The sequence below is a fragment of the Panthera leo genome, chromosome Y (genome assembly GCF_018350215.1).
Source record: "Panthera leo isolate Ple1 chromosome Y, P.leo_Ple1_pat1.1, whole genome shotgun sequence".
Taxonomy (NCBI): Eukaryota; Metazoa; Chordata; class Mammalia; order Carnivora; family Felidae; genus Panthera; species Panthera leo.
In genome coordinates, this window is record NC_056697.1 from 7520047 (window position 1) to 7546046 (window position 26000).

The 26000-nt window shown below is 37.5% G+C and overlaps 1 protein-coding gene across 4 annotated transcripts in view; it reads right to left on the minus strand.

Annotated features, from left to right (window-relative positions):
• The window catches only part of LOC122212687 (probable ubiquitin carboxyl-terminal hydrolase FAF-X), a 160413-nt gene extending 134935 nt beyond the window's left edge, over positions 1-25478 (minus strand). For 2 of the 4 annotated variants that reach the window (XM_042926655.1, XM_042926652.1), the window contains exon 1: positions 24993-25478. The gene's annotated coding sequence lies outside the window, so the exon portion shown is untranslated. Of the gene's footprint in view, positions 1-24750; positions 24972-24992 lie in introns of those variants that run through there. The other 2 variants (XM_042926654.1, XM_042926653.1) reach the window with 2 other exon arrangements.
• Between the last annotated feature and the right edge of the window lie 522 nt (positions 25479-26000).

Sequence of the window (26000 nt, forward strand, 5' to 3'; positions counted from 1 at the left end):
TTGCAGAGGACTGACCAGTGGAACAGAGCAGCCAAATACGCATGAACAGAGTGCACACAACACACTCCAAAAATACTTCCTAAAGTGCCAGGCCCTAGACAATGTGTGACTCCTTTTTAATATAGTAGCAGCAGCAGGTGCAGCACACACAAGCTATTAAAGACAGAAACTGAGCCAAAAACACAAAGCAGAAGAAAGAAAGTCAAGGAAGAAATGACAGCCAGAGAGAAAATTGCTCAAAACAGAGATATATCTATATCTATATCTATATCTATATCTACATCTATATCTATATCTATATCTATATCCATATCCATATCCATATCCATATCCATATCCATACCCATACCCATACCCATACCTATACCTATATCTATATCTATCTATAAAACATGTGAGCAAGAATTTAGAATAACACTCATAAGATTAATAGCTGGGCTTGAAAAAGCATACCAGACAGCAGAGAATCTATTGCTGCAAAGATCAAAGACTTAGGAATGAATTTAAAAATGCTATAAATGAGATGAAATAAACTAGCTACAGTGACATGGAGGTTGGAAGATGCAGGAAAAAGAACAGGTAAAAGAGAAGATAAAATTATGGAAAAGGATAAAGCTGAAAAAAAAAAAACAAAAAAAAAAACAGGGAAATTACTAGACCATGAGGAAAGAATTAGAAATCTAAGTGATTCCATAAATCAAAATACTATCTGTATCACAGGAGTTCCAGAAGAAGACAAACAGAGAGAAAAAGAGAAAGGGGCAGAAAAGTTTATCTGAGCAAATTATAGGCGAGAAGCTCCCTAATCTGGGGAAGGAAACAGGCGTCCAAGTCTGAGAGGCACAGAGAACTCCATTCAAAATAAAACAAAAAACAAAAACAGGTCAACACTATGACATATCATAATGAAATTGGCAAAATACAAAGAGATAAAAAAGATAAAAGAACTCGGAAAGCAGCTAGGGACAAATGGGCCTTAACCTACAAGGCAGACACATAAGGGTAGTAGCAGACCTGTCACTGAAATTTCGCAGGGTAAAAGGAGTGGCAGGAAATATTCAATGTAATGAACAGGATAACTATGCAGCCAAGAATCCTTTATCCAGCAAGCCTGTCATTTATAATAGAAGAAGAGATAAAGGCCTTCCCAGGTAAACAGAAACTAAAGGAGTTCATGATCACTAAACCAGCTATGCGGGAAATCCTCAGGGGAACTCTGAATAGAGAACAACAAAGACTGCAAAGGACCAGAGACATCACTACAAGCATGAAAGGTACAGGTAACACAAGGCATTAAATACATCTTTCAACAATCACTCTGAATGTAAACGGACTAAATGTCCAATCAAAAGACACAGGGTATCATAATGGATTAAAAAAAAAAAATCCATCTATATGCTGCCTGCAAGAGAGTCACTTTAGACCTGAATTTACTTGCAGATTGAAAGTGAGAGGATGTATGCGGCGCCTGGGTGGCTCAGTCGGTTAAGCGTCTGACTTCGGCTCAGGTCACGATCTCACGGTCCGTGAGTTCGAGCCCTGAGTTGGGCTCTGGGCTGATGGCTCAGAGCCCGGAGCCTGTTTCTGATTCTGTGTCTCCCTCTCTCTCTGCCCCTCCCCCGTTCATGCTCTGTCTCTGTCTCAAAAATAAAATAAACGTTAAAAAAAAAATTAAAAAAAAAAAAAAAAGAAAGTGAGGATGGAGAACCATGTATCATGTTACTGGATGTCAGAAGAAAGCTGGAGTAGCCATACTTAGATCAGACAAACTAGATTTTAAGATAAAGACTGTAACAAGAGATTAAGAAGAGCATTATATCCATTGAGAAGGCTTCTATCCATTGAGAAGAGCTAGTAATATTTGTAAATGTTTAGGTCCCCAATGTGATGGTACCCAAATGTATAAATCAATTAATCACAAACAAATGTATAGTTAGTAATACCATGTTTGTAGGGGCTCCACTTAACAACAATGGACAGATCATCTAAGCAGAAAATCAATAAGAAAACAATGGCTCTGGATGATACATTGGACCAGATGGACTTAAGACATACTCAGAATTTTGACATAGGCTGCAATATGGATGAACCTTAAGTACATTATGTCAAATAAAATATGTCACTCATAAAATACTTTATGACTGCATTCATGTGAGGTACCTAGATTAAGACAACAGAAAGGCAGTGGCCTGGAGTTGGGAGCTGGGAGCAATGGTGATGCATATAATTTGATGTATACAGTTTCAGTTTTTTAAGATCAATAAAGCTCTGGAGATGAATAATGATGATGGTTGCATAACAATGTGAGTTTACTTAGTTACTTAATTACAATGATCTGCACACTTAAAAACAGGAAAATGACAAATTTTGTTTTATCTTATGTTTTACTACAATTTAAAATAAACACTTGTGTGATACAGACTAAGGAAATGGGCAAAGAGTAAAACTGAAAAGCTTTAGGTTTTCACCTCATTATTTTCACAGAGCACTGTCATACAGTAAATTTTAATAGCAACTGTAAGCTATTTTGCAATATTACAGAAAGAAAATATAGGGGCACCAGGTGGCTCAGCTGGTTAGGTGTCTGTCTCCTGGTTTCAGCTCAAGTCCTATCTCTGGGTTTAACCCTACCTCCCTCTCTCCCTTCTCCCCCACTGGTCTCTCAAAATAAATAAATAGAACTTGAAAAATACTTTAAAAAACACAAAAAGAAAATATAAGTCACAGTGACTTATAAATGTTTAAGTGCATGCAATAAACTGTTTACGCTGCACTACAGTTCAATAAGCATTTAAAGTCTTATGTAAAATAAGTTAAAGTACAAAAATTCTAAATTAACAGTATATTTTTAAATATTAATAAAAGCATTTAAATTCAATAGCTAATTGTTACATCTGATGACTGAAAGTGTATCTTTAATGTACTACTATCTGTACTACTATACACACACACACACATGAGGGTAGTAGCAGACCTATCTACTGAAAGGTGGCAGGCCAGAAAGGAATTGCAGGAAATTTTCAATCTGCTGAATAGGAAAATGATGCAGGCAAGAATTCTTTATTCAGCAACCATGTGATTCAGAATAGAAGGAGAAATAAAGGTTTCCCCAGACAAACAAAAACTGAAGGAATTCATCACCACTAAAATCAGCCCTACAAGAAATCCAAAGGGGACTCTGTGAGTTTCGAAAGTTGCCAAGACCACAAAGGACCAGACATCACTACAAGCATGAAACCTATAGATAACACAATGACTCTAACCCATACCTTTCAATAGTAACACTGAATGTAAATGGACTAAATGCTCCAATCAAAAGACACAGGGTATCAGAATGAATAAAAAAACAAGACCCATCTATTTGCTGTCTGCAAGAGACTCATTTCAGACCTGAGGACACCTCCAGATTGAAAGTGAGGGGATGGAGAACTATCTATCATGCTACTGGGAAGTCACAAGAAAGCTGGAGTAGCCATACTTGTAGCAGATTTCAAAACAGATTTCAAACTAAAGGCTGTATGAGAGATGAAGAAGAGCATTATTTTATAAATACGAGGTCTAGCCATCAAGAATTGCAAATGTTTATGCACCCATTTGAGAACACCCAAATATATAAAACAATTAATCACAAACATAGGCAATCTTAATTGGTAAGAATGTGGAAATTACAGGGGACTTTAACATTCCACTTTACAACAATGGACAGATCATCTAGGTAGAAAATCAATAAAGAAACAATGGTGCAGGATAATACATTGGACCAGACAGACTGTATAGATATATTCATAACTCTTCACCCTAAAACAACAAAATGCACATTCTTCTCAAGTGCACATGGAACATTCTCCAAGATATATCACATACTGGGTCACAAAACAGCCCTCACTAAATACAAAAGAACTGAGACCATACCATGCACACTTTCAGATCACAATGCTATGTAACTTGAAATCAACCACAGGAAAAAGTTTGGAAAACCTCCAAATGCATGTAGGTTAAACAACATCTTGTTAAACAATGAATTCATCAGTCAGGCAGTCAAAGAACAAATTTAAAAATATATGGAAACAAATGAAAATGAAAACATAACAGTCCAAACACTTTGGGCTGCAGCAAAGGCAGTCCTAAGAGGAAAACACATTGCAGTCTAGGCCCATCTCAAGAAACAGGAAAAATCCCAAATACAAAATCCAACAGCACACATAAAAGAAGCAGAACAGCAAACAAATCCCAAGGCCAGCAGAAGAAGAAAAATAATGAAGATCAGAGCAGAAATTAACAATACAGAATCCAAAAAAAACCACAACAGATCAATGAAACTAAGAGCTGGCCTTTTTGAAAAAATAAACAAAACTGGTAACTCCCATCAGACTTCTCAAAAAGAGAGAAAACCCAAACAGGTAAAATCACAAATGAAAATGGATTTATCACAACCAATCCCTCAGAAATACAATCAATTGTCAGAGAATACTATGAAAAAATATATGGCAAGAAACTGGACAATCTGGGAGAAATGGACAAATCCCAAATACCCACACACTACCAAAACTCTAACAGGAAGAAATAGAAAATCTGAACAATCCATAACCAGAGAAGAAATGGAATCATCAAAATTCTCCCACCAGTAAGAGTCCTGGGCCAGATGGCTTCCCAGGGGAATTCTACCAGACATTTAAAGCAGCGTTAATACCTATCCTTCTCAAGCTCTTCCAAAAAATAGAAAAAAGTAAAACTACCAGACTCATTCTATGAAGCCAGCATTACCTTGACTCCCAAACCAGACAGAGACCCCACAAAAAAGTAGAATTACAAGCCAATATCCCTGATGAACAAGAATGCAAAAATTCTCAACAAGATACTAGCAAATCAAATTCAACATCATATAAAAACAATTAGTCACCATGATCAAGTGGGATTCATTCCTGGACTGCAGGACTGGTTCAATATTTGCAAATCAATCAATGTGATACATCACATTAATAAATGAAAGGATATGGGTGCCTGGGTGGCTCAGTCGGTTGAGCATCCGACTTTGGCTCAGGTCATGATCTCGCGGTGAGTTCGAGCCCCGCATAGGGCTCTGTGCTGACAGCTCGGAGCCTGGAGCCTGCTTCAGATTCTGTGTCTCCCTCTCTCTCTGCCCCTCCCCTGCTCATGCTCTGTCTCTCTCTGTTTCAAAAATAAATAAAAACATAAAAAAAAATTAAAAGAAAAATAAATGAAAGGATAAGACCCATATGATAATGTCAACAGATGGAGAAAGAGCATCTGACAAAATACAGCACCCTTTCTTAATAAAAACCCTCAAGAACATTGGGATAGAAGGAACATACCTAAACATCATAAAGCCACATATGAGAAGTCCACAGCTAATATCTTCAATGGAGAAAAACTGAGAGCTTTCTCCCTAAGGTCAGGAACACAACAGGGATGTCCATTCTCAACACTGTTATTTAACATAGTGTTGGAAGCCCTAGCATCAACAATCAGACAACAAAATGAAATAAAAAGCATCAACACTGGCAAAGAAGAGGTCAAAGTTTCACTCTTTGCAGACAACATGAGACTCTACACGGAAAACCTGAAAGACTCCACCAAAAGGCTGGTAGAAATGATACCTGAATTCAGCAAAGTTGCAGGGTTCAAAATCAGTGTACAGAAATTGGCTGCATTTCTATACACCAATAATGAAGCAACAGAAAGATAAATCCATAAATCGATTCAATTTACAACTACACCAAGAACCATAATATATCTAGGAATAAACCTTATGTAAAAGAGGTATATGCTGAAAATTATAAAAAAATTATGAAGGAAATTGAAAAAGACACAAACAAATGGAAAAACATTCCATGCTCATGGATTGGAAAATAAATATTGTTAAAATGTGAATACTATCCAAAAGCAAATTCAACACAATCCCAATCAAAATTGCACTGGTACTCTTCTCAACGCTAGAACTAACAATCCTAAAACTGTCCCATACAGGGACCACAAAAAACCCCAAATAGTGCAAGTAATACTGAAGAAGAAAATCAAAGTGGGAGGCATCACAATCCCAGACTTTAGCCTCTTCTACAAGCTATAGTCTTCAAGACAGTATGGTACTGGCACAACAATACAGAGACTGCTGGAATAGATGAGAAAACCCAGAATTGGACCCACAAATGTATGCCCAACTAATCTCTGACACAGCAGGAAAGAGCATTCAATGGAAAAAAGACAATCTCTTTAGCAAATGGGTGCTGGGAGAACTGGAAAGCAACATGCAAAAGAATGAAATTAGACCACTTTATTACACCATGCACAAAAATAAACTCAAAATGGATGAAAAACCTAAATGTGAGACAGGAAAACCATCAAAACCCTACAGGAGAAAGTAGGCACAACCTCTTTGCCTTTAGCCTCAGCAATTTCTTGCTTGACACATCTCCAAAAGAAAAGGGAATTAAAAGCAAAAATGAACTACTGGGACCTCATCAAGACTAAAAGCTTCTGCACTGCAAACGGTAAGTGACAGAATGTGAAGGTATTTGCAAATGACATATGGGATGAAGAGTTAGAATCCAAAATCTATAAAGAACTTACCTAACTCAACACCCAAAAAACAAATAACCCACTGAAGAAATGGGCAGAAAACATGAATGGACCCTTTTCCAAAGAAGACACCCGGATGGCAACAGACATGAAAAGATGCTCAACGTCACATATCATCATGGAAATACAAATCAAAACCACAATAAGATGTCACCTCATACCAGTCAGTGTGGCTAAAATAAACTCAGGAAACAACAGATGCTGGTGAGAATGTGGAGAAACGGGAACCCTCTTGCATTGTTGGTGGATATGCAAACCGGTGCAGCCACTCTGGAAAACTGTGTGGAAGTTCCTCAAAAAACTAAAAACAGAACTACCCTAAGACCCAGCAACTGTACTACTAGGAATTTACCCAAGAGATACAGGAGTGCTGATTCACAGGGGCTCATGTTTTTGTTTTTTGTTTGTTTGTTTGTTTTTTGAGAGAGAGAGACACAGAACGTGAGCAGGGGAGGGGTAGAGAGAGGGCGACACACAGAATCTGGAATAGGCTCCAGGCTCTGAGCTGTCAGCACAGCTGTGAGATCATGCCTGAGCTGAAGTCGGTTGCCCAACCAACTAAATCACCCAGGCGCCCCCACAGGGGCCCATGTTTAACCCAATGTTTAGAGCAGCACTTTCAACAATGGCCAAATTATGCAAAAAGCCTAAATGTCCATCAACTGATGAATGGAAAAAGAAGATGTGATTTATATATTCAATGGAATACTACTTGACAATGAGAAAGAATGAAATCCTATCTTTTGCAGCATCATGGATGGAACTGGAAGGTACTATGCAAAGTGAAATAAATCAGACAGAGATGGACAGATATCCTATGTTTTCACTCATATGTGGATCTTCAGAAACTTAACAGAAGACCATGGGGGAACGGGAAGGGGGGGGTAAATAGTTACATAGAGGAAGGGAGGCAAACCACAAGAGACCCTTAAACACAGAAAACATACTGAGGAGTTAGTGGGGGTGTGGGGAGAGGGGAATACGGATGATGGGCACAAGGAGGTCAATAGATGGGACGAGCACTGGGTGTTATATTTAAGTGATGAACCATGGGGAATCTACCCCCAACAAGAGCACACTTTACACACTGTATGTTAGCCAATATGCCAATAAATCATATTAAAAAATAAATAAATATGGCACAAAAACAGACACTTAGATCAATGGAACAGAATAGAGAACCCAGAAATGGACCCCACAAACATATGGCCAACTAATCTTTGACAAAACAGGAAAAAATATCCAATGGAATAAAGACAGTCTCTTCAGCAAGTGGTGCTGGGAAAACTGGACAGCGACATGCAGAAGAATGAACCTGGACCACTTTCTTACACCATACACAAAAATAAACTCACAATGAATCAAAGACCTAAATGTAAGACAGGAAGCCATCAAAATCCCTAAGGAGAAAGCAGGCAAAAACCTCTTTGATCTTGGCCACAGTAACTTCTTACTCAACATGTCTCCAGAAGCAAGGGAAACAAAAGGAAAAATAACTATTGGGACCTCATCAAAATAAAAAGCTTCTGCACAGTGAAAGGAACAACCAGCAAAATTAAAAGGCAACCGATGGAATGGGAGATGATATTTGCAAATGACACATCAGATAAAGGTTTAGTATCCAAAATCTGTAAAGAACTTCTCAAACTCAACACCCAAAAAACAAATAATCCAGTGAAGAAATGTGCAAAATACATGAATGACACTTCTCCAAAGAAGACATCCAGATGGCCAACTGACACATGAAAAAATGCTCAACATCACTCATCGTCAGGGAAATACAAATAAAAACCCCAAAGAGATACCACCTTACACATCAGAATGGCTAACATAAACAACTCAGGCAACAACAGATGTTGGCAAGAACGTGGAGAAAGAGGATCTTTTGCATTGCTGGTGGGAATTCAAGCTGGCGTAGCCACTATGGAAAACAGTATGGAAGTTTCTCAAGAAAGTAAAATAGAACTATCCAACAACCCAGCAATTGCACTACTAGGTATTTACCCAAGGGATAAAGGTGTGCTGTTACGAAGGGACATATGTACCCCAATGTTTATAGCAGCACTATCAACAATAGTCAAAGTATGGAAAGAGCCCAAATGTCCATTGATGGATGAATGAATAAAGAAGATGTGGTGTATACATATGCAATGGAGTATTACTTGGCAATCAAAAAGAATGAAATCTTGCCATGTGCAACTACATGGATGTAACTAGAGGGTATTATGCTAAGTGAAATTAGCCAGTCAGAGAAATAAAGATATCATATGACTTCACTCATATGTGGACTTTAAGACAAAGCAGATGAACATAAGGGAAAGGAAGCAAAATAATATAAAAACAGGGATGGGCACAAAACATAAGAGACTCTTAAATATGGAGAACACCAGAGGGTTGCTGGAGGGGTTGTGGGAGGGGGATGGGCTAAACGTGTAAAGGGGCATTAAGGAATCTACTCCTGAAATCACTGTTGCACCATATGCTAATTTGGATGTAAATTAAAATTGTAATAATAATAATTAACTTAAAAAATTAAAAAATAAAAATAAATAAATACAACTGCTTCTTGGCCTTTTGGTTGAGATCAAGTGTAAAAATAAATAAATAGAAATCTTAATGTCATGTGTGATCAAAAACTATCTCCAATCATTTTGACGCATTTCTTTCCTCAAGATCTAGAAACATGACTATAATGGCTACCAAAATGGAATAATAAATCATTATCCTTATTTAGTCTACACACACACACACACACACACACACACACACACACACACACACACAAATCTTTTGGCCCTCATACCCAGATGCCAAATAGCTTTACACTCTTAATTAGAGAATTTTGTATATTCCTGGAAATACAAAACAGTAGTCCACCAATTTGGCAGCATCTCACACAGCCAAAAATAGGCTTACCATAAAATTTACCAATCACACTCCTAGATACTTACGCAAATGAAAACTTATATCCACACAAAAACCTACACACAAATGTTTGTAGCAGCCTCATTCATTTTTTGCCAAAAACTGGAAACAAGGGGTGAAAAAACTGGTACATTCATGCAACGAAATATTATTCGGTGATAGAAATGAATTATCAAACAGCAAAAAGACATGCAGAAGTCTTAAATTTATACTAAGTGGAAAAAAGCTATCTAAAAAAGCTCCATACTGTTGTAATTCCAACTATATGAAAAAGGCACAGACAGTAAAACATGTAATTTGTATATGCAGTAAACATATACACAGGCAGTAAAACTTATAGTCAGTAAAAAGATAGTAGCTCTTAAGTGTTCAGGGAGTGGGAAGGAGAGATGAACAGGTGGCACGCTAGGCGTTTTAAAGGCCTAAAACTATTCTATACTATACTATGATAACAAATATAGGACATTATGCATTTGTCACAACCCACAGAACTGTACAAAAAGTGAACGTTAATATAAACTATGGACTTTCCTTAACACTAATGTTACCAATATAGGTTCATTAATTGTGACAAACCTACAATACTAATGTGCAAGAAGTGGACAACAGGAATCTTTGAGGAAGGGACTAGAGGAACTCTATTTTCCACGAGATTTTTCTGCAAACCTAAAACTGTTCTTAAAAAGTCTATTAAAATTGTAAAATAACTTTCTGCTTGGAAAATAATTATCTTTGACAAGTAATTTAGTAAGTAACTGATCCTGTACATTCTTCAAATGAAATGGGAAATAACTTTAAACCTACAAATTCTAATTTATACTATGGTGAATATTGAGACAATACACATAAACCGAAGCTTCATGAAATTCCCAAAACTTTTACAGTGTGAAGGGAGCCTTGAAACCAAAAGGTCTGAGGACTGCAAGCTTCTTAAAAATAAAACATACAGGGTCACTGGGGTGATTCATGGGTTAAAGCCCACATCGGACTTTCTGCTGTCAAGCCTAACACCACAGAGCCTGTTTCAGATTCTCTGTCCCACCAACCCTCTCTTCTGCTTGCTTGCTTGACTCTCCCCAAGATAAATAAATACATACATAAAAAAATCTCTTCTTAATATAATAAAGAAACAACAAAGAATTCAGATAAAATGTTATCTAAAATCATCAACTCCAAACTTTAATCACTGCTTATCTCTATTCTTTATAGGAGTAAAACTAAAATTCCTCTTAAAATTATTTTCACTAGAAGGCTCTAATAATCTTTAGCAGTATTAATATTGTTACTTGTTAACAAGGATATTCTCAAGATGGAAGATATCATTTGCCCCAAAAAGCTGAAGCAACACTACAGAAATAGCAACAAGGCAACAAACTGAGGTTGTCTGCCCCAAGTCATTAAGTTTTTGATAGACACAGGATACTTCAGCTCCAGTCAAGCCCTCAGATGGATGACTGCAATCTACTGCATCCTGAATGCAATCTCTAGGAGACCCTAAACTAGAACTATCAGTTGCCAAGTTTTGTGATATTCTGTTATTCTACTAACAGGAGAAGTCCAAGTGACATCAGGAGCACCTCTGCCAGACCACAGCAGCCCTATGAATCTCAATGCTTAATTTAATTTCTTAAAACAGGTCCCCAAACGTTGTTTACCCAAACAGCTAAAAATGTCTCAGTTCTATAGGAACCTGATTTACTGGCAACCTAACCTCTATAGTCACCAGAATTTCCAACATCTCTACAAAACAGATTTCATAATATCTCTTTCCCCTAAAAGTAAAAGGCCCATTTCACTGTTTAAAAATAAATGTAACTACCTTAACATGGCACATGAAATAACTTATAATCTAATCTCACTCAAATGAGCTTTCTAGCTTCATCCCATAATTCCCAGTGTTCTTTCCATATTCCACTACTAGTCTTTTCCTAATTAATAACACACATTTCCATTCTTCAGTCTCAAATGTTTATTCTCCCTGGAAGTCCTTGACCAAATCTGTACAGCCACCTAAATCCTACAGCTTTAAGGACAAGCAAACAGTATACAACCTGAAATGGAAATGATTTCCTTCACATCTTCTACTATTCTACTTTTTATACCTCTATTTTAATACAGCACTTACTATCTGGCCCATTAGATTTACAGTCTAAAGAGGAAATTAGTCATGCATCTCCCAGAGACTAGCATGGTATTAAATCAATGAATACAATTCAAGAACAATTATTTAGTTCAAGTCTATGAGGTTCAAGTCTGTAACTTCAGTGAGGTTAAATAAATTGCTCACTAGTTGACTGAAGACCTACGGCAATAGGTCTCTTAATCATCTTAACACTTTATATTAACCACCACATTCCCTCAAAAAATCCCATACGATCATTCAAAATTGAGCTTCACTTCAGAAACCAACTTCATTCAAGAGACATCCCAGAAAAATCTACAAATTGCATGTATAATGGCACTGTTTTAGATTCTGTAACAATTAATAGATCTAACTTATCAATCAATATTACTGTGATAAATTTAGAGTCTGTAATGATTCTTTAGAGTCTATGTAATCACTGCACAAATGTTGATAAGTAAGCAAAACTGAATTATTCAATGACACCTACTAAGCAAAAGACTATAAAGTACACACATACTGAAAATACAAAATTATGAAAGGTATCAAAAAGAAACAGAAAACACTGAATTCAGTAGACAAAGTGCTACTGGAGTTCAAATAAAGTAGCTGAAGATGACACAGGAAGTCAGGAGTGTATATCAGACCTGAGAAGGGAAGATACTTGAACAGAAAAACAAGAGTCAGGAAAAGTAACAGGAAACATCAGGGCATTCACATCAATGACAGTTCAGTTAAATGCAAGAATAAATAACCATAAAAAAGTACATGGAAGCTATGTCAAAATAACTTCATTCTAGTGGAATTAGCATGGTAAGAATTTTGAAGAGTATTTGGGAAGAGGAGAAACAGAAAAGGAGGTACACTTGAGGAATCTGTGGTGCCATGTAGCTGAAAGAAAGCCAAGGAAGTTTCCCATGATTCTCTTTTCATTACTAATTTCCCCACTAAGCCTGCACTGAGGATTATTAAAATAATCCTCTAATAACAGCAACTCAATCTCAACAGCTGATATTTATGTGTCTCACATAATAAATACCCCCTCATATGTGGCAAAGAATACATCCTTTGGACACTACTACTTTAGGCTTCTTTACACTCAGTCCTTCTCCCTTTAGTTCACCAGATACACATCTATGCAACACAAGTCTAATAAAAAAGGTATGAACTTGGGATACCTGGGGCGGCTCAGTTGGTTAGGTGTACAACTTCAGCTCAGGTCATGTTCTCACAGCTCATGAGTATGAGCTCCGCATTGGGCTCTGTGCTGTCAGCTCAAAGCCTGGAGCCTGCTTCAGATTCTATCTGTCCCTGCCCTGCTTGTGCTTTTGTCTCTCTCTCCCTCTCCCTCTCCCTCCCTCCCTCCCTCTCTCTCTCTCTCTCTCTCTCTCTCTCTCTCAAAAATAAATGTTAAAAAAATATATTAAAACAAACAAACTGTGACCTTAATGAAATACCAATAATCCCGTAGATGAAGTTTTCTCAACTTTAGCAACGTAGACATTTTGGATCAGATAACTTTGGGAAGGCTGATGGGCAGAGAGAGAAGATACTAACTTGCTTGGTTCTGTGTACTGTCAGATGTTAACACCATCCTTGTTCTTTAATGATTCGCTGGCATCCACTACATGCCTACTTGCCTTTAAACACGACAACCAACACTACCTCTAGACATTGCTGAATATCCCATAAAAAAACAAGTTTAGCCCAAGTTGAGAACTAATATAAACTCTGATACTGAATTACATGAAATATTTAAGGAGTCATTTACTGCTTGCTAGTCTGCCTGTTTCTCATAAATGGAATAATATAATAAACCTATTAAGTGATTAAATGAGATCATTCTACATGCAAACATAATACATCTCAGTTCACAGATTAAAAAGAGAAACTAAATCTCCAAATCAGAACTGTCTCCTTAGAAAAATGAGGAAGACACCTTTTAAAAAGATTTATTTAAAAGAGCCAGAGACCACTTTATAGTTCTATGTAAGCCATCCCGTAAACCTCAGTCATTAAAGATGAAAAGTAACTGACATCAAAAATCACAAGGAAAACATTCCCAAAGAAACAGTGTAAAGTTGCAAAGTTGTAAGCCTAAGGCATACATGAAGAACCCAGAAAGTCAACATAAATGGAGGATATGAGAGGGGTTTTTGTTGTGTGTGTGATTTTTGTGGCAGGAAATATGTTAGAAACCTATACGAAAATTAAGTTCACGATGCTAATTTTGAGCAGTATTTGAGGATTGGTGAAAACTATATGACACGGAAATAAGGAACATGAAAACAATGTCTCCCCAGTAGAATGAACAAATGGAACATACCTAACTTCTAGGAAAACAGTAAGTAAAGGCAAAGGACATTAGAAGGGCACCTGGGTGGCTCAGTCAGTTAAGGCACCTGGGTGGCTCAGTCAGTTAAGTGTACAACTTTGGCTGAGGTCATGAGCTCATAGTTCATGGGTTCGAGCCCCATGTCGTGCTCTGTGCTGGCAGCTCAAACCATGGAGTCTGTTTCAGACTCTATGTCTCTCACTCTCCCTGCCCCTTCCCCACTCACACTCTAGTTCTCTCAAAAATAAATAAACGTTTAAAAAAAATTTTTAAGGGCAAATGACATTAGAAAACCTTATTAAACTGAAATGTACTTTAATGAAAATTTTGAACATAATTTTCAAATCAACCCCAAATGTTCATTACAGCATATTAATAACAAAAATTGTTGATAATGTGAAAGAGGGGCACCAAGGACAGGATTAAATCACAATACTTACGATAAATGTCTGAAATTACACCTAATAAAAAAAAAATGAATTCAGGGATGCCTGGGTGGCTCAATAGGTTAAGCATCTGACTCTTGATGTTGGCTCAGGTCATCTCATGATCTGTGAGATTGAGTCTAGCATTGAGCCCAGCTCTGGTCATGGACCCTGCTTAAGATTCTCTCTCTACCTCTTCCCTGCTCATGCTCTCTCTCAATTAAAGAAAAAAAAAAAAAAAGAGAATCCAAAAAAAAATGGGGAAAAAACCCTAACATGACTGCTTCTACATAGTGGTATTGTGAGAAATAAAATGTTTGTATGACTGTTTTGCTTGTTACTTCTCTATGATCTCCAAACTTTTCTGCCCCACATAAATAAGCATAATTTTCATTTACAAAACTATACACATAAGAATACGCACATATACACAAGTGTTCACACTCATAAACACACATACAGAGAAGCACAAATTCTCCATTGAATGATAAACCAGAACTTAATGTCTAATTATCCTTTGATACCAAGTTATTTATTATAGTTTGACCACGCCCCTTTTAATTTTTGTCTATTTTTAATATGAATGTTTCCTATCTCATGATATTCTGCTTTGAAAATGGTGCTCTATGTCGCAGATTCTGAGATTTAAAAGGCTAATGGAGTCAATTTTTGAACTTATAAATCAAATGACTCATGTAATTCTTTTTACTCACATTGTTTCCCTACTGCCGGCTATAGTCCCTTAGTATATATACACACCTAGTATATAAATGTACACATGAATATGGAGATTTAAGAAAAAATTAGATAAATTTAATTTAGATAAATTTAGTGTTTAATCTGAAAGATTAGATAAATTTTAATTTAGATAAATTTAGTGTTTAATCTGAAAGAAAGGCAGGCTACACTGGAAACAGTGTCAGCCACCAATGATTCTCCAAGTCTCTCTTAAAAACAGCCACGTGTGTTATCACTTGAGAACTTATCTGACATGCAAATTTTCAAGAGTCTCATTCCAGGTTTATACCGTTTAAAGGCTGAGCAGACAACAACCTGTATTTTTAACTAGGCCTTCAGGAGATTTTTCTTAATGTTTAAAATTTAAGCACCACTTCTGTGTTCCTAAGGCACTATTAAAAAAACTCAAATATCTGACACAAGTAAGTAGCACACTGCTTTAACATCATGTAATTCTGACGGTCATATTATAAATAGACAACTTAATATCCCATGACCCAGCAATGGGACTATTGGTATTTACTCAAAGAATATAAAAATACAGATTTGAAAGGGCACGTGACCTCTGTTTACAGCAGCATCAACAACAGCCAACCTATGGAGAGAGCCCAAATATTCATCACCTAATGAATGGATACAGAAGATGTGGTGTGTATGGAATAAATTCAGCCATCAAAAAAGAAAGATGAGGACAGGACAGGACAGGACAGGACAGGACAGGACAGGGGAGGGGAGGGGAGGGGAGGAGAGGGGAGGAAGGAAGGAAGGAAGGAAGGAAGGAAGGAAGGAAGGAAGGAAGGAAGGAAGGAAGGAAGGAAGGAATCTTGCCATGTGCAACATGTAGATGGAGCTAGAATGTATTATGCTGAGAAAAATAAATCAACAAAAGTATGTCTTCACTCAGATGTCGAATTTAAGAAACAAAACAGAAGAACATATGGTAAGGGGAAAAGAAAGGGAAGGGGAGGGAAGCAAACTATAGGACACTGAAGCTTAACTATACAGAACAAACAGAGGATTGATGAAAGGGAGGTGGGTGGGTGATAGGCTAGACAGGGTATTAAAGAGCTCACTTACTGTTATTTGCTGTGATGAGCACTGGGTATTATTTGTAACTGATGATTCACTAAATTCTACACCTGAAACCAAATTTACCGTATGTGTTAACTAACCAGAATTAAAATAAAAACTTGAAATCAAAATAAATAAATACTAAAATAGAAAAAAATTTAAAAAGATAATTTACAAGTTCAAGGAAATAGCTACATAAGGAAACTGACCAGAAAAAGGGGAAGGTGGCCAATAATGTTTGAGCCTCAATGACCATTTAAATCAGCAGAAATGATATTTAAGAATGCAAATGTACATAAACCAGCAGAAACAAAATGGGCATACAATATGGAAAAGATAGACATCCCTGTTTCCTTTTTTTTCTTTTAAAATTACCTTCTCACGCATGAGTGCCCCAGTCTGTTAAGCTTCTGCTCAGGTCATGATCTTGAGGTTCATGTGTTTGAGCCCCATGCCCTCCTGCTTCGGATCCTGTCTCCCACTCACTCTGCCTCTCCCCCGACTTGTGTTTACATGCTGTCTCTCAAAAAAGGAACATTTGAAAAAAATGATCTTCTCATTCCACTTTATATGTTGACGGAAAATGAAATCCATCTTCCAATTACTAGCTCAAAATCATCTTCTTTAAGTTTATTGAGAAAGAGAGACAGACAGCAAGAGAGACACGGAAACAAGTGAGTGGGGAAGGGGCAGAGGGCAAGGGAGAGAGAGAATCTCAGTCTCCATGCTATCAGTGCAGAGTCCGATATGGAGCTCAAACTCACAAAACCATGAGGTTATAACATGATCTGAGACCAAGAGTCAGACCCTAACTGACTGAGCCACCCAGGTCCCCCTAAAATGACTTCTTACACTTGATTTTCCAGTATGTTTATGTTTATTCAGCATACAAAAAGGATAACCTAAAGTACCATTAAGTAATACGTTAATCCTGCAAAACCTGCTGATTATGGAAATATGTCAAATACAATGCAGGAGAGAATCTGTGACCTTGCCAAACTTCTAAGAAGATAAGAAACAGGAAATAACTCAATACTGAGAAATTTTTAAAACAAATAAAAAGGTGGGCACTAGGTGGCTCAGTCGGTTAAGCATCTGACTTCAGCTCAGGTCATGAACTTATAGTCCATGAATTCTAGCCCCGCATCAGGCTCTCTCCTGTGAGCACTGAACCTGCTTCGAATCCTCTGTTCTCTTTCTCTGCCCCTCACCTGCTTACTCTCTCTCTCTCAAATAAATGTTAAAAAAATAAGTAAATAAAAAGGCATTAGAAAAAACAAAAGCTAGTCAACTTGTTATTTATGGCAGTTATGACAGCAACTTCATGAAGATAATGCATGACTAGCTAAGCTTCACCTCTCGAGACATCTTTTTCATCTTAAAATGATTAACAAGTAAAGTTAAACTACTTGAAATAATGAAGACTATTAACAAAACAAACATAGAAAGGAGAAATCAAACAGAGAATGATGAACTGATAATATTCAACAAATAATTACAACCTAAATGCCAGACACTTTCCTTTTTTTTTTTTACTTTTTTTTTCAAGATATGAAATTTATTGTCAAATTGGTTTCCATACAACACCCAGTGTTCATCCCAAAAGGTGCCCTCCTCAATACCCATCACCCACCCTTCCCCCATCAACCCTCAGTTTGTTCTCAGTTTTTAAGTCTCTCTTATGCTTTGGCTCTCTCCCACTCTAACCTCTTTTTTTTTTTTCCCCTTCCCCTCCCCCATGGGTTTCTGTTAAGTTTCTCAGGATCCACATAACAGTGAAAACATATGGTATCTTTCTCTGTATGGCTTATTTCACTTAGCATCACACTCCCCAGTTCCACTCACGTTGCTACAAAGGACCATATTTCATTCTTTCTCATTGCCACGCAGTACTCCATTGTGTATATAAACCACAATTTCTTTATCCATTCATCAGTTGATGGACATTTAGGCTCTTTCCATAATTTGGCTATTGTTGCCAGACACTTTCCAATGCTAGAAATATCAGTGCCTTAGAGAATTTTAATCACATAGATGCCACTAAACCTAAAAGAATCTGAAGGAAGATATTACCCCAAAAGCACCTCAACAAAACAAATTAAAACAAAATCAGAACAGCACACATATACATGAAGACAACTAATAAGAGCACACATACTGAAGGGAAGAAGAATCATGCCAGAATACATCACCCAAACACAAATTATGATGACTTCTCCAAGTCCAAAATTATTCCTAAAGCCAATACATAAAAAGAATACTGTTCTATTATAGTTGACACTTACATTGCACTGGGGAAGGCTAAAGTTCAGAATGATTTTTTTGGTAACTTTTTTAAACTGAAAAGAGTTGCAAAAATCCCAGTAGTTTAACACCATCACATTTAACTTTAATCATAGCACATTTATTGAGGCAGAATAAAATGACAGAAAATCAAAGCTGGAAAAATTATCTGGCCTCATAAAATTAACTTCAGCTCAGGTCATGATCTCACAGTCTGTGAATTGGAACGCCGTGTCAGGCTCAGTGCTGACAGCTCAGAGCCTGGAGCCTGCTTCGGATTCTGTGTCTCCTCTCTCTGCCCTTCCCCTGCTCATGTTCTGTCTCAAAAATAAACAAAAACATTTAAAAAATTTAAAAAAAAAAAAAAAAAAAAAAAAGTCCGGCATATTTTGGGAGGTAAATGAAAGAGAACTTTATTCACTGCAATTTAAAATTTCTGTGGCTAACGACTTGTTATATAGCCAAATACTTAATCCTTGAAACAAAATTACAAGTCAAAATTTTTAATCAAACCTAAGCCTATTCTGAGATTTAAAGCAAGCCAAATTTCAATGTTTAAATATGTAAAAGCACATATAATCAGTGATTATAGAACACTGGCAATGACAGGTAAGGTGGCTCTAATCACTACTAGTTGAGCCTATTATGTCTCAATTTTCACATCTAGCTATAGAAATATCTATGTAAAGTAATACAAAATGCTAATAACAAACATAATTAGAACTCAAATGACTTTGGTATTAAGTTACCAACATAAAAAGTAGTGTTCTGTGCACTTGGCTGGGTCAGCTGGTAGACAGCATGAGACTCCTGATCTTGGGGTTATTAAGTCTGAGCCCTATGTTGGGTAAGGGCTTACTTAAAAATGAAATAAAAACAAAAACAAAAAAAGCCACGCTCTTATTTATCTAAAAGATTTAGAACCACATGATTAAAAATAACAACCTAGTAATTTTTATCCACAGTGATTTTAAAGATCGCTTATCTAACTCTATATCAGACAAATTAAATAGGAGGATGAGGTAATGGTGCAATGAACACTAAGTACCAGTATTATTCCAAAGTTCCCCAAGTGACTATAATGTGCTATCAGGGTTGAGGAAAAAAAAAAAAACACCTCTGCATTAACCCTTTCCCAAACATTAATGTCAGGCTCTGTTCAAATAATTAAGACGATGACATTTGAGGACACAACTCTGAAAGAAAAAATGAAAGCTAAAAATCTATTACTCAAGTATTGAAAGAATGAAAAACACAAAAATCTATTAACAACTGTAATAAAGAAGTGAGAAGTAAAAATGTAATGAAAGTTAACATGAAAGTATTAAGTTCATGATGGCTGCAAAAATATGTGGTTATTTTTAATACTGATGAATTAATTAGTGAATAATTCATAATGAATTAGGATGCTTAATTTTATGTGTACTTTACCACAACTAAAAAAGTTTTAAAGGTTGTTCTCATTTGAAATAAAAAGGACAAGGATAGTTCAACAGTACAGAGTTGACAATCCTGAAATGAATCCTTAATTATAAGCCTCTTTCAACAGGTCAAATAGTTCCCAACAAGGGAATCAAGACTTCACTGGAAAAAAAAGTCTTTTCAACTAAAAGGACAGAATTGAATGTCCACCTGCAAAAGATGAATTTAGATCTCTTAATTCTTGCAATACACAAAGCTAATTCAAAATGAACTGCACACCAAAAGGTTAAGTACTTTAAACATAAAATCCTTTGAGACAACTGTAAGTGAATCTTTGTGATCTAGTTATGTAAGATTTCTTAGGAAAACCACAAACAAAAATAAAAAATTACAATAAACAACTTCAACAAAATTAAAAATACTTGCACTTCAGCAATTCCTATCAAAATAATAACACCAGCATTCTTCACAGAACCGGAACAAACAATCCCAAAATTTGTATGGAACCAGAAGAGACCCAAAGCAATCTTGAAATTGATAGCCAAAGCAATCTTTAAAAAGAAAACCAGGGGCGCCTGGGTGGCGCAGTCGGTTAAGCGTCCGACTTCAGCCAGGTCACGATCTCGCGGTCCGTGAGTTCGAGCCCCGCGTCGGGCTCTGGGCTGATGGCTCGGAGCCTGGAGCCTGTTTCCGATTCTGTGTCTCCCTCTCTCTCTGCCCCTCCCCCGTTCATGCTCTGTCTCTCTCTGTCCCAAAAATAAATAAAAAACGTTGAAAAAAAAAAAAAATAAAATAAAAAGAAAACCAAAACTGGAGGCATCACAATCTCGAGCTTTGAGCTGTAATCATTAAGACAGTAAGATACTGGCACAAAAACAGTCATTACAATGGAATAGATTAGAGAACTCAGAAATGGACACACAAATGTATGGCCAACTAATCTTTGACAAAACAGGAAAGAATACCCAATGGAATAAAGACAGTCTCTTCAGCAAGTGGTGCTGGGAAAACTGGACAGCGACATGCAGAAGAATGAACCTGGACCACTTTCTTACACCACACACAAAAATAAACTCAAAATGGATAAAAGACCTAAACTTAAGACAGGAAGCCATCAAAATCCTCTAGAAGAAAGCAGGCAAAAACCTCTATGACCTTGGCCACAGCAACTTCTTACTCAACACGTCTCGGGAGGTAAGGGAAAACAAAAGCAAAAAGAACTATTGGGACCTCATCAAAATAAAAAGCTTCTGCACAGCGAAGGAAACAATCAAAAAAACTAACAGGCAACTGGAAAAGAAGAAAATATTTGCAAATGACATATCAGATAAAGGATTAGTATCAAAAATCCATAAAAGTCAACACCCAAAGAACAAATAATCCAGTGATGCAATGGGCAAAAGACATGAATAGACACTTCTTCAAAGACATCCAGATGGCCAATACATGAAAAAATGCTCAACATCATTCATCCTCAGGGAAATACAAATTAAAACCACAATAAGATACCACCTCACACCAGTCAGAATAGCTAACATTAACAACTCAGGCAACCCCAGATGTTGGCAAGGATTCAGAGAAAGAGGATCTCTTTTGCGCTGCTGGTGGGAATGCAAACTGGGGCAGCCACTCTGGAAAACCAGTATGAAGGTTCCTCAAAAAATAAAAAAACTACTCTACAACCCAGCAATTGCACTAACAGGTATTCTTCCAAGGGATACAGGTGTGCTGTTTCGAAGGGGCACATGCACCCCAATGTTTACAGCAGTGCTATCAACAATAACCCAAGTATGGAAAGAGCCGAAATGTCCATCGATGGATGAATGGAGAAAGATGATGTAGTATATTTATACAATAGGGTATTAGTCGGCAATCAAAAAGAATGAAACCTTGACATTTGCAAGGATGTGGATCAAACTAGAGGGTATTATGCTACGCGAAATTAGTCAAAGACAAATATCATTATAATTTCACTCATATGAGGAATTTAAGATACAAAACAGACAAACATAAGAGATGGGAAGCAAAAATAATATATAAACAGTAAGGGGGCAAAACATAAGAGACTCTTAAATGTAGGGAACAAACAGGGTTGCTGGAGGGGAGGTGGGGGGGGGGATGGGGTAAATGGCTTAGAGGCATTAAGGAATTTACTCCTGAACATTCTGCTGTACTATATGCTAACTAACTAGGATGTAAATTTAAAAAATAAGAAAAAAGAAACAATCTGCACTTCAAAGATGCCATTAAGCAAAGAGATAACAGAGACTACTACGAGAAAATATTGCACATCATGTCAAATAAAAGATATAACCTAAACTGAAAAAATTAGATATTAATTTTTTAAAAAAGCACAGTATGAATACACATTTCTCCAAAGATTTACAAATAGCCAGTGAGCGTACAACATCATTACCCAATCGGTAAATGCAAATTAAAACCACATGATACTACTGCACATCCACTAAAGTGGGTGTAACCAAAAGTCAGGATACAAACAGAGAACTACAAAACTTATAAACTGCTGGTAGGAATAACAACACTTTGGAAATGAGTTGGAAGTTTCTTAAGATAAACATAAATTCACAATGCAACAATTTTGCTCCTAGGCATGTACCTATACTATTCATGTACCACCAAAACTTGTAATGTTCCTACTAGCTTTAGGTCCGTATTAAATAGAGCCACAATACAGTATGAATGAATCTCAAAAACATTACCTAGGTGAAAGCAGCCAGATATAAAGAATAAATATTACATGATCACATATGAAATATTCAAGATAAGCAAATCTATAGAGATACGAAGATTAGAAATTACCTGCGGCTACAGAGGAAGGAAGTAAGATTAAAGCTAATGATCAGGAGGAACTGGGGTGATGTAAAAATTATAAAAATGGAATTGGGTACTGTTTTCCTATTTCTAAATTGAATTAAAAAGGAATAAATTTTATTGTATGTAAAAATTACACCTCAAAAAAGCTGCCAAAAATTTACCTGATAACCAAGACATAAATGCCTTTTCACTTTATAAGTGCATACCCTTTAAAGTACATATATCAAAGCAAGAAAAAGTTCTTATTAAGAAAATTATCTTTAATTCAGTGTAGGCAAAGGATGGTTTCCACATTAAATTTTGAAACAAAGGTAAAAATATTAGAAAGCTAAAAAAGTAAATATCTGTTCAGCTAAATAACAACTAAATGCTTAATTTCTTGGCAAACATCCAGTTTCAATAACCATAAGCTGCATTATAAATATCTCATCAAAGAAAAAAATCTGAAATAGATACCAAATGTTTCTTACCTACATATTGAAAATGTATTTCAGAATCCCAGAAAAAAAAGTATTGGTAAATACTATTTGACAATTTCTGTTCAGTAATATGTCTTAAGGTAGAAATTACCTGTTTGCTGGTTAGTGGCTACAGAAATTACCTGTAAGTTAGACCAAGTATTTTAGCGTAAACCAATAAAAGAAAGTAAACATTAAAACAATATAATGTTACACATTCATGTAAAAACTGAATACTTAAAATCTAAAAATATTATTTTTAAATTCATGAAACAAAAAAAACTCTCAAGTGATCCTTGGAACACTAACTGCAAGTACTTCACGCTTTCCATGTTCCCAGACACTGGAACAAAATTTTTAGTGTTTAAGTTGAAACTACAGGCATGTTTCTGAATTGAGAAAAATAATGCTGACCTCTTTGTATAACATGTGTTTCAACTTTCCAGTTTTGTTCAGGCAAAAATGACCGTTAAATTAGGACAGCAAGGAAAATATAAGAGCCTACGGTCCGTTTTAAGTCACTCCAAAAATAGGGTTTAAGATAGTCACCTTAACCTATAGTTTTCTCCTATTCACAATGTAATTGGTAGTGATAAGTTGCAAGAACACATTTACCGAATGTTTCCTGATCAAAGAACCTAAACTTATTTTTTTTAAGCGTTAAGTATATAAATGTTAAGCGCATTTACAAAATGAACCTATTTCCTGGTAATAAAATACTACAGTGTACCCCCCCTAAAAATTACAAGATGAATAATTTAACCCACATTTACAACCGGTAAACTGAATTCAGAAACTATTCTTAAAAATTACTCAGTTGTAAAGACCTGTGGGACAAACTGCACAATGGGAATACTCAAGTAGCGTAATAAAGGAAATCCACACAATAGCATAAATCGTCTCAATGAACCGTACTTTCAACAGAATGCTAAGTGTATTCTATAACTCCAAATTAACATTTTATAATAAAAAATCCGTATACGAAATCACAATGAGATTTTACTAACCAACTCAAAAATACTCTTTCAACATCAAAAGCGAAAAACAAACACGTAAAAGATAACGTGGAATCGACCTTTCCGTGAAGACATCTTTCACTGTCCGTTAGCTCTCAACACTTTGAAAGAAGGGAGAAGGCAAAAACTGTCCCACGGTCTCTGGCTACTGCGGAAGGGGAAAAACGTAACCCGACAGCCAGGAATAACTGTGGCCTAGCTGTAAATCCAAATCACTGCACCTCAGTGAGGCGTTTGATGTCGAGTCTAGCGAGGAGACCCGCTTGGGATCTTGAGTCTGTACTATATAAATCCAATAATCGAGAGCGTTTATACCCGTAGTACAAACTGGGGACTACAGTAAACGTTGGGGAAGGGGGGGTTGGGGCAGGCGTCAGAGCCGTCAGCCATTTTCCCTTACCTCCCCCAAACCGACATGATTCTAGGGCCGGCTCGGCACCCATTAACGCTCTACCGAGCGCCTACCCAGGGCGGAGAATTGCGGGGCCGATGGGTTTGGCTAGAAAAGGAAACACATACTCACACGCCCCTAGTTCGTGAATTCTCTTTCAAATCCTGCTGTGGGTCCGGAAAGGGGCAGGTAGCTATTCACTGTACGACACCGTTACTTTACCCTGAAACCCGAGTATGCGAAAACAGCAGGGAGCGGCAATGTTGAATCCCAAGTCTGGCAAAAACAAAAACCTGCTACAGCCATGCTTGGGACTTCGGCGCTGAGGAAAAAAAAACACCCACTCCGTTCAACGTACGCTGTGGTTCTCTTACCTAATTTTTTCCTCTTCCGGCAGGGTCTGTCGCTGGGTTTAGATGAGCTCCAGGTGGTGCGTTCGTCTTGCGTCACCTTTTAGTCCTACTGCAAGGTTGGCTTCACCGTTCCTAGATCCAGGCCTGGTCTTTCCACCGCGACTCTGCTCCCGACGCCGACACCGACACCAAGTCCTGAGGCGGCCGCCTCCCGTGTGGGAGACGCTGCAGCCGGGGCGAGCTTCCGAAAGGCCTAGTAGCTGTTTGAGGCTCAAAGGGGCTGGACTCAAAAAAAGCCCCTAAAGGGCGGGGTTCGGGGAGGTTGGTGGTCAAGCAGTCTTCTAGGCCGGTCCTCTTCAATATGGCGGATCCGCCGAACCAAAAAAAAAAAAAAAAAAAAAAAAAAAAAACCAACCCGCCGAGCCAGTGGCAACCGAACAGGCGCAGACTCCCACCAGCCCCAGCGCCACTTAGAACCTACAGGACCCCCGCTCTTTCCAAGTCCCGCCCCTCGGCCCTCCCCCGACTTCGGCCCAGCCTCTTTTCCCTCAGCTGTTCCGGCTTTCTCCCTTTAGCCCCACCCATTTACCCTTCATTCCACCGGAATTAAGAAATCCTTCCGCCAATCCGGGTGTGTCGTCCTGGCTGATAACTCTTGGTCCGGAAGGTCTGAGGTAAAAACGGGAAAGATCGCAGAATAAAGGCAGCCGTCGAGTCATTAGCTGTCGCACCACCCTCAGTATGGGGTACAATGCGGCTCTCCAACCTTCTTTGGTTGTAGACCGCCCTAGGGAAAGAGCTGGTTGTGAGCCAGACTAAGGAAAAGGGGGCATATTGAAACTGGGAATCTGTTGGTACAGTGGGTGGCCTGCACAGGTGAGGCAAAATGGACACAAGGGTTACTACGTATTTAGAAGAAAGGATTAATCGCGTGTGGTGACGCAGCGGCGTCGCTATGACAGTTTCACTTGCATCGCTGGGTTTTGTTGCATTATGAATCTGCCCAAGCGGCTAACACGGATGAAAACG